We start from the raw sequence: 10980 nt of genomic DNA, 5'->3' as shown, positions 1-10980 counted from the left end.
CCTTTATTAGCTCTCCTTTATTATAGGGCTTCACAACAGAACTTGTAACCCCTTCATTTTCAGGGGCTTGACACTTACCCCACAGGAGGCAGCAGAGCTAACAGGGAGGCTCGATGTGTTGGGGCTGGAGAAGTGAAGAGTCCCCTGGCCCCTGAGTCTCCACACTGAGCATCTGCCTCTGACAGCATGACATGTGTATCTTCTGTCCCTCCCTCATGGAATCATAGACAGAAAAGGGACCCAGGATGTCACTAAATTGAAGCCATGCCCCAGTGAGCCTCATGGCATCCTGGAAAAAGCCCTGAACTAGGAATGAAAATGCCTGCGTCCTTGTCCTATGTCTGCCGTCCTTGACCTCACTGAGCTTTGGCCCTTCCTTGATAATTTGAACACACGCTGTTTGCTCTTTGATTTTGAAAACAGAGGATACACGAAATTCCTTATGAACCATACAGTATTGGGACTGTACAGGTGATTCATTTTATTAACTAATAATTGAATCTTCTTGATTCAAATAAGATACAGCAAATGTGATTTGAGATAGTTGTCAACCTGGAAAGAGTACATATTGCATTTTAACATCATACAGGTGGAGTAATTTAGTGACTAAAATACACACATGCAGATACATGTATAATTTACACATAGTGTCTCACTATGCAATTATAGCCAGAATGGATTTTTTTTTTTTTTTTTTTTTTTTTTTAGACTGAGTCTCACTCCGTCACCCAGGCTGGAGTGCAGTGGTGCAATCTTGGCTCACCGCAACCTCCGCCTCCCAGGTTCAAGGGATACTCCTGCCTCAACCTTCCCAAGTAGTTGGAATTACAGATGTGCGCACCTGAACCTGGCTAGTTTTTAAATTTTTAGTAGAGACGGTGTTTCACCATGTTGGCCAGCTGGTCTCGAACTCCTGACCTCAGGTGATCCACCCTCCTTGGCCTCCCAAAGTGCTGGGATTACAGGCATCACCCACCGCGACCGGCCTAGAATGGATTTTTAAACCACCCATGCATGAGCCAATCTCCCACATAAGCTCAAAGTCTAAACCTTTTAGAGTTGGTCTGGGCTCTTCAGATCAAGGCAGTCAGGCCTGTCTTGCCACCTCTTGGAACACTTGAATGTGAATAATCGTCACAGAAAGGTGAGGCTCTTGTCCTGCCACCCATCTCTAAAGGTGATTTATTATCACCAAATCCCACCCCCATGACAATCCTGTGCTGGGCGATATGAGCAGGTCCATCCCACCGAAACTCCTCCAAGCCCCTATCCTTCCTCACATGAGGCAGAGACGGGCAGCATAGCTCTCCCAGGCTGATTATCGACCACTTGAAAATAGCTCTCTGTTAACATACTGCAACAATAAAGGGGTAAGATGGATTTTTAACAAAACAAAGAAGGAAACCTTTCAAAATACTACTCTTGCAGGACCATAGGCTATGTGCTTTAACAATAACACTGCAATACCTCAGAATACTAAAATTCCTCTTTTGGAATTGCCTTCCACATCCCCCTCTATGCACACAAATAATGTCATCTGTTCGGAATGAATTAAGAAATTCACCCAAAATTATAAAAGAAATTCACCCAAGGTCCTCGGCTTCCTCCCTCACTCTGCAGAGAAGCAAGGGTCCGCCACACTGAGAAGACCATAAATGGCGTCTCTAAAATCCTGACGGTCCTTGGGATGGCGGGATGCCAGAGGTTCAAGCTTTTTCCAAGATTCCTCCCCATGGGATGCCATGGGTGTGTTAGATCACCTGCAGATTGTTCTACAGGTGACTCCACTGGAAGCTTAGTCACAGGTCTCGCCTGCAGGGAAACATGTGCCTGTCCTGCCTAAATCTGAGAATGCACACAAAGGAGTAGCCCACCCTATAGACAGGCTAGCAAGGGCTTCGTGGTCACTGTGGTTACCCAGAGGGAGGCCCCTGGGATGGGACACAAGCGCCGGCACAGACAAGGCCCAGGCAGATGGAGAGCTCAGACCAGATCTGTCCAGCATACAGGTATAGAAGAACTCTGCTGCTAAACTCCCAGGGGTCCAAGTACCTCCTGCAGGTAGACCTAGCAACACCACCTCTCCCAGCTCGTTGGAGCTTACTGAATGCTTTCTCCACTCCAGCTTCTATGCCGAGCACTGCCCATGCATTGATCCCAGGTCATCTATGGAGTGGCATGAATATGCCTACACTGCAGATGAGATACTTAAGACTCAGAAATGTGAAGTCACTTACCCAGAGCCACACAGCCGGGAGCCAGCAGACTTTTACCATGTCTATTTTAAGGTTTAAGAGGCATGTCTGCACGAAGCAAGTTAATGGTGGACCCTGATGGGCCCCCAACCTGGTGCACTTTCCCTTATGCCACATGGTTCCTATGCCATAGAATATAGGAGACATGCTGTTCACCCACAACGTCACTTCTAGCTCTCCCTCTCTTAATAAATAGTGCTTGTGACAATCACTGTGGTCATAACAAGGATAACAGAAGACCATGCGTTAAGAATTGCTTTTTATGTTTTACACTTGATCTGCAATGAAGTGGTTATTATTACTTGGACATGAAGAAGTGGAAACTCACCCAAGTTAAGAAACTTGCCCAAGAGCACACAGCTGGTAAAGTGGAAGAAAGGGGCGGAGTCTCCTATTCTCGCTGTGGTGGGAATGTGTGAAAGGAGTTGGGGTTTCTGCGAAATGCATGTGTTCCTGGATTTGGGCAAGGTGGAAAATGACTTGTGAGCTTTGCTCCATGCCGCTCTGGGAAGCCATCTCAAGGTATTTCACAGCTCACCTCAAGACTAAGAGATAAGGGACCCCTGCCCTGTCTCAGGAGAAGGAAGCAGACAGGAGCCTGGCAAGATGGTCCTGGAAGGAGGGAGATTTGTGTCTGTCCCAGCAGTGGGTATTGGGAGAAGCTGGTGGATGATTTTACACTCAAAAGTCTCCATCCCTTTGATCCATGTTAGCATAGCAGGCTTCTCCTCCTGTCATTTGAACTTCCAAGGAGAGGTTTGAATCCACTGTTCATCATATTTCCCACTCAAAAATATAAATGGAACTACAGGCACAGTTCCATGCCTCTAGACACTGGCTTAAGCCTGTTGTCAGGCCTTGAATTGCCAGCTTCTCGTGTCCTGGGACTCCAATGCAGGGCTGCAGGGAGAGAGAAGGGTCAGGCTCAGACATGAGACCCATCACTACAGGAGGCTCCCCTGGTCCCCGAGTGGGTCTGCATGGTGCAGAAAAGCAAGAGAGAAGCATAAATTCAATGTAGCAGAGCGAACTGGCTTCCTTCCTATGGTAGGATCCTGGGTACAGCATGGAAACTGAAAATGACAAGTGGGAAAGACTCAATGAGCAAGCACAGGGAGGCCAGCAGAGAGCAAAGCCAGGTCCCAGGCCCTGGGCATGGATTCAGCCACTGGTTTTGGTCTAAAAGCAAGATGGAGACATCCAAACCAAAGCCAGGTGGCCCGTAAAGGGGCGATGGGCACCAGACAGGAAGGAGGTCAAGAGCCTCCCTGACGCTGAGCCTGGTGCTCCCAGGCCTCCCTAGGTACCAGGCTGACTGTCCTGAAGCCTAGTCTGACCCCCGCATTGACTGCCTAAACCCCATCACAAGCTGCTCACTGTCCTCCTGGTTAGCCCCAAACTTCCCAATAGGGTCCCCAAGACCCCTTGTATAGAAGCCCCTGCTAAACTCCCCAGCCAGAACTGCTGCCTTGTTCATCTCCAACCAGCCCAAAGTATTTTTTCTTGTTGTTGTTTCTTGAAACAGGGACTCACTCTGTTGCTCAGGCTGGAGTGCAGTGGCACTGTTACCGCTTATTGCAGCCTCCACCTCCTGGGCTCAAGTGCTCCTCCCACCTTAGCCTCCCAAATACCTGGGACCACAGGCATGCACCATTGCACACTGCTAGTTTTTTTAGGTGTTGAGCCACCACTTCCAGCCCCAAGGTATTTTAAATTCCTGAACTCACATGCTTTTTATTTTCCAGTTTTGTACCCTCTGGTTCCTACACCTGGGACGTTGCTCACATTTTCCCCTGTTCACCCTTTAGCTTGCAGCTCTGACTACACTTTCTCCGGGAAGCTGACACTCAGGCCCGAATGTGGCTGGCTGCCGCTCCTGTGACTCCTCCACTGCTGGGCCCACCTGGAGCTGGAGTCTGTCACCATTCAACTGCCTCCTGTGTCTGCTGTCCTCTACAGACTCCTGTGCCACCCAGAGCCTGTGACCTGTGCACCATTTATTTTCCTGAATATTTAGCTCGATGCCTATGTTTGTGGAAAGAAGGAGGAAACGGAGGGAGGAATGAAAGTGGGAGTAAGGAAGGAAGAAATGAAGGAAGGAAGTTAAGGACTAGCCCAGTGGCTGGCACCCGGAAGAGTGACAGATCAGCCCCACCAGAATGTGGGGAGAGTCAAAGGGACTCTGTCCTCCCTTCCTGCCTCCCAGTTGACTCAGTGCCTAGATCCTGGGTGGGGGAGCCCATGGAGGGAAGCATCAGCTGCAAGGCCGGGTAGAGGGGCAGCAATGGGGGGACCAGGTGACAAAGAGACTCTCAGCCTCTCTGTAGGATTGACCAGGCATGTGGTAGTGCCTGGAAGTGGGGAAAGTTGCTACAGCTGAAGAAGTCTTGGAAGGCAGCATTTTGGCATCATTGTGCTTCTCCATCCTTCTTCCCCTAAAGGGGGGTGTCTTTCTATCCAATTCCTCCCACAAGACTCACGTGTCCTCCTCCAGGTGAGGAAAGCCTGGCAGACTCTAGCATGACTGGGAGTAAAGGTGGCTGGGCAATCTCAGCACCAGGAATGCACATTCACACCACGAGACAGGGCAAAGGCTAGGTCCCTTCCCGGCAGGGGGATGCGCCAGCCTCGGGCTTCCTGGAATTCTCATCTGCCTGACCAGCTGATGGCAGAGTCACGGTGACTCACAGGACTGAATATTCAGCTGCGATGTTCGATGCTAGGTGTGGTGCACGTCACAGGTGAGCAAAACCAAAGGAACTGGAAAAGCTTCACATTTGAGTTTACCATTGTCACTGAGTTGTTGTTACAGGGAGGAGCCTGAGGTGCAGACGGTATCAGCTACAGGCCAGGTTGTGTCTCTAAGCCAGATGAGTGTCCTCATCCTTAAGGAGTCATCTTCCTCTAATCCTCTGGTTCTCATCCCCATCTCGGCTGCTTTTGAAAATTAAATATTATGCCAAGGCACCTCCTGCAGTGACGTGACTTCCTTGTCTGGGGTGGATCTTTAGCTGTTATTATTAAGATACCTCATTGTGTTCATTCTGCATCCAAAGCCCAGAACCATTGCTTGAAGTACAGAGTTGTGGTTCTTCCTGAACAAAGTGTTTCTGGGTCCTCCTATGTGTTGTGAGCGTTGCCTGGAACCGAGGCCCTGCTGGGGGTCATGGTCTTCTGCTGTGGTCACCTCCATGTAAAAGGTGATGCCCTCTCTCCAGGAGCACACAGGAGGGTTGCAGTGGACCACAGTCACCCTCCCCTGACCAAAAGTTCCCTCAAACTCCCTCACACTTTTGTACGAGACCTATGCAGTACAAACAGAACATTTTATCAAAGTTTCTGGAGATTTCATCAAAGAAGGGCAACAAATTAAAGTCTGGAAAATTAATGCTTTTCCCAGATTCCAAAAGGGAAGTTTCTTTGCTTAGGTCCTTTAAAAGGCCAGTGGGCTCTTACATGTTCCAGCCTCAGTCTCTTGACCCCAAGTTGTCCTCCTCCTTCATTCACCCTCCTTCTCTCCTTCACTGCTTGGGAGTGCAGTCTTGCTTCACTGCTCTCCTTTGCTCCCTCCCTCCCACCTGCCAGCAGTGAGGACACCACTTGATTGTTCCAGCACCTCTTTCCCTTTGCTTAAACAGGCTGGAGCAGTCACTGAGAATAGCAGCAGGAATATCATGGGTATCTAGTGACACCCAAGCTCCAGAGAACATTAAGCCTGAGGGGCTGAGTTCTCTAAAATGCCTTGTCTACTGGGTACTGGTCCAACCCTCAGCCTGTCTCCATGCATGCCCACCAGGGTGAGTGCCAACAAACTTATATCTTAGCTCATGAACCTGTTAGATAGAACATCTGTACAACTCCCCAGGACAAATGTTAGGTTCTGAGGACAGTACAGTCTCAACCCCAAGTGAAGAAAGAAATATTTCCCTGAGTACTCAGATGCTTCTCACCTCCCCAAGAGCTAGGATCTCATTGTTCACCAAAGTAGCATTTGATTTCTTTCCTGCTCCACCTCATGCCTTCTTGGATCATTAAGGTACACTGTCACCCTCTTTTTGTATCTCAGGAGGTGTTGAACCTGGATTCTTCAAGTTAGGATCAAATTAAATATTTTTTTTCTTCCTGGAAAAAAGGAAAAAAGGTAAGAAGAAGTTGGAACCTTGAAAAAAGAACAAATAGATTGCAGGGTAGGGAAAGAAACAGCTATCTCATTTATTTGGCTGAGTAGCCTTTATGGAAATAAAAATAGAGAAAAAGACTTCCTTTTCAAAGAAGCTGTCCCCAGGAAATGGAGAAATGCCAAAAACCACCTCTGTGCACATGCTTGTATCAGAGATGAATAGAGAAGAGGAGGGTACTGATTTCCACTCCTATAATCTTCCGTCTCCAAAAACTAGATAAAGAGATTTCAATGTGTTTTTGAGAAAAACTAAAACACATTTTTGGTTTGCCATTGCACAGAATGGCATGAGGAACTCAAAGTCTGACTTAAAGAAGATGCTCAGTTTTGAGATTGAATTAATGGGCAACTGCTCAAAGATGTGATATTCTTAAATACACTCTGAGATCTGAAGTTAACAAAGAGAAAAAAAATAGTGCATTGATTTTATAAGCAAAGTAACTACAAACACTAAAGAAAAACAATTAACAACATGACAATAGTAAGTCATTACCTATCACTTTGAATGTAAATGGATTAAATTTTCTAATCAAAACATGTAAAGTGGTTGAATGTATCAAAAAGCAAGGTCCAACTATATGCTGTCTACAACAGACTCACTTTAGCTAGAAGGCCTCACATTGGCTGAAAGTAAAGGGATGGGAAAAATATTCCATGCCAGTGGTAATCAAAAAGAGCAAGAGTGGCTGTTCCTACATCAGATAAAAGAGACTTTAAGTCAAAAACTGTAACAAGAGACAAATAAAGTTATTATATAATGATAAAGTGGTCAATTCATCAAGAAAATAAAACAATTATAAATATATAAAGCAAAGATTTAGAGAACTGAAAGGAGTAACAGCAATTCAGTAATATCAGAGACTTCAACACCCCACTTTCAACATTGGATAGGTCATCTAGAAAGAAACACAATAAAGAAACAGTGGACTTGAACAACACTAAAGACCAAACGGACCTGACAGACATATACTGAACATTCTATTCAACAGCAGAATACACATTCTTCTCAAGGGCACGTAGAATATTCTCCAGAGTAGATAACATGTGAGGCCACAAAACAAGTTAACAAATTTAAGAAGATTAACATCATATGAAGTATGTTTTACCAAACACAATGGTATGAAACTAGAAATGTCTGTGTGTATGTAGAAGTGTGTGTCTTTTTCTGTAAAGAGGGAGGGATAAGATGTATTCTAGATGTAAGGAAGAGAGAGAAGAACATAAGAGCTCTAATGTTCTAACATAAGAATATGTGGCTCTGATCTGGGATTTCCCTGAAGTTTGCGTGAGCGGGACTTGTGGATCTAGATGTTATCACATCACAGAACTTTGCAAAGGCCATATTGAACTAAAAATTGGCCAGTGTCCTGGACCCAAGATACAAGCAGATGGTAAAAGAACATAATTTCTCTGTTTTAGGGAAGATCTCAAAATAAGCATCATTCAAGTGGTTCCCCAAAGTCCATCAGAGCCAGGCCAGTGAGAGATATTAAGGAATTGGCTACTGCAGTGCATTGGAGCACTCATGTACTATGTAAAGAAGCTGTCCCCAACCTTTTTGGCACCAGGGACTAGCTTTGTAGAAGACAATTTTTCCATGGACCAAGGTGGGGGAGATGGTTTTGGAATGATTCAAGTGCATTACATTTATTGTGCACTTTATTTCTATTATTACATTGTAACATACAGTGAAATAATTATACAACTCATCATAGTGTAGAATCAGTGGGAGCCCTGAGCTTGTTTTCCTGCAACTAAAGAGCTCTATCTGGGGGTGATAGGAGACAGTGACAGATCATCAGGCATTAGATTCTTATAAGAAACATGCAACCTAGATCCCTGGCACGCACAGTTCACAATAGGGTCCGCACTCCTATGAGAATCTAATGGTGCCACTTATCTGACAGGAGATGGGGCTCAGGTGGTAATGCAAGTGATGAGGAGCAGCTTTAAATACAGATGAAGCTTCGCTCACTTGCCTGTCACCCACCTCATGCTGTGTGGCACAGTTCCTAACAGTCCAGGGACTGGTACTGGTCCATGGCCCAGAGGTTGGGGACCTGTGATGTAACGGGACAAGAGATTTTTGGATAAATCTTAGTGTTACATGTAGAAACGTGGGCCCTGGTGGTTTAATCATTGAATTTTTCTGAGGAAGTCAGAAAACTGAATTTTTATACAAAATTTTTAGTTTTTTAAATGTTGACACCTAATATCAAAATACGTCGATGGACTATATTTTACTCATGGGCTTCCAATTCAAGACTCTGGTTTAGACGCAGGAATCAGCTTGACTCAATTCAATGAACCATGAAGACTTAGACCTGTAATGACCTCAGAAATCCATGATTCCTTTCCCTTTTGTAGGCAGAATAAAAAATGGAAGGGCTAGACTTGGTCAACAGTTAGTCTAAATTTACGTAGTAAATTTGTAAAAAAACTGGGATTGAAACATAGGTCTCTAAATCTCTTCCATTCTTTGCACTATACCTCACTATATTTGTTATCCATTGCTACATAACAAATTATCCCAAAAATTAGTGGATGAAAACGAGAAACATTGTTATCTCACACATTCTGTGGATTGTAGAAACCAGGCATGGCCCAGCTGGATGCTTCTAGATCAAGCTCAGTCATGAAGTCGCAGTTAAGCTGTCAGCCAGGGCTGCCGTTGTATCTGAAGCCTACACAGGGAAGGATCTACTTCCATAAACTCACTCACATGGTTATTGGAGGGAGTTAGTTCCCTGTGGGCTGGTATATTAAGAGCCTTAGTGACTGCCTAGCTGTTGGCCAGAGAAGCCCCTCAGTTCATTGCCTTGTAGGTCTCTCCATAGGGCGACTCAAAACATGGAAGCAGGCTTCCACAAGAGCAAGAAGAGTGAGAAGGCATCCAAAACTGAACCCACAGCCTTTTTATAGCTTACTCTCATGACTTCTGAGATTAGGTTATAATCTATTGCTTCATAGACTTATAATCTATTTATTAGAAATGAGTGAATGAGGCCAGCTCATAATCAAAAGGAGCGGCTTACACCAGAGCATGAATAACAGCATTTCACAAAGACAGGAATCCTTGGCAGCAATCGTAGAGGCTTCCTGCCACACTCAGTGTCTCATAAATTTATGCCAGGGATCAGAAAACTATGGACTACTGGCTAAATCCAGTTGCCACCCAGTTTTATAAATACATTTTTATTGGAACAAAGCCACGGCCATTTGTTTATGTATTGTTTATGACTGCTTCTGTACTATAGCTGCAGAATTAAGTAGTTGCAACAGAAGCCACATGGCCAGCAATGCCTAGAAATATTTACTGTCTAGCCCTTTACAGAAAAGGTTTGCTGGCCCCTAATATACGCAATCATAAAACCTCTTGAAAAATAGGGAAGAGGAGATTGAGTCAGAGATGTCAAATTCATCATTTTATTGAATTTTTCTTGGTGCTCTAGCACCATAAATACCATGCTATGTAATTTTATAAGGCAGTTAGCTGGAAATTCTCAAAACAGGAGTAGCCTTGTGGTCTGAGCCAAGTGGGTGAGGTGTAGCTTCCATTCCCCAAGCCCTCTCTCATTTATTCTCCACCACATATAATCATTTACCTTTCCACTGGGAAACCCCACACCGAAAACCTTTGACAGAAACATTGATATAAAATATAACTACAATAACCTGAATGATAAAGCAAGTAGTTAGCATAATCTGTGAGCCTGATGGTCCTGGGCTTCAAATTTTAGAAAGTTATTTCATTTGTCTTAGCCTTAGTTTCCTAATCTTTTTTTTTTTTTGAAACAGAGTTTTGCTGTCACCCAGGCTGGAGTGCAATGGTGTGATCTGGGCTCACTGCAACCTCCACCTCCCAGGTTCAAGCAACTTTTCTGCCTCAGCCTCCCAAGTAGCTAAGATTACAGGTGCCCACCACCACTTCCAGCTAATTTTTGTATTTTCAATAGACACGGGGTTTCACCATGTTGGCCAGGCTTGTCTCAAACTCTTGACCTCAGGTGATCCACCCACCTTGACCTCCCAAAGTGCTAGGATTACAGGTGTGAGCCACTGTGCCTCCTCCTTCTCCTTAAGTAAAAATTCTGATACCTACTTTATGCCTTTTTTTGTCAGAGAAATGCATTAAAGCACCAATTGCCATGCCAGGTACGTAATAACAGCTCCATAGATACTAGCCACCATGTGCAAATCATTTAATAGTCATCCATGGCCTATTACCACATCAGTCAATAGGCTCATCTCAATTACCAGTTCTGAAGAAAGGATAGTGGCAGATGACCTGTTTTAACAAAAAAGTCCCCTGGGTCACACCTTTTGCCTTGGATGCATCACTTCCCCACCTCTGCTGCCAGCCCATTGATGAGTTGACCTCATGATTGTTTTGTAAGAGCCACCTGTCCCCTAAAAGTCCTCCCTGAGGAAGCAGCCATCAGAACTGTGTAGGCTGGTGGCCAGAGGTAGTATAGGGTGTGTTTTTACTGGGACAGGGCCATGATTAAATAGAAAGAACCTGGTTGGAGTTACACAGGCTAAACA

This window comes from Pan paniscus, chromosome 7 (genome assembly GCF_029289425.2).
Source record: "Pan paniscus chromosome 7, NHGRI_mPanPan1-v2.0_pri, whole genome shotgun sequence".
In the NCBI taxonomy this organism is placed as follows: domain Eukaryota; kingdom Metazoa; phylum Chordata; class Mammalia; order Primates; family Hominidae; genus Pan; species Pan paniscus.
The sequence above is the reverse complement of the archived record's forward strand: the minus strand, read 5'-3'. Positions refer to the sequence as shown.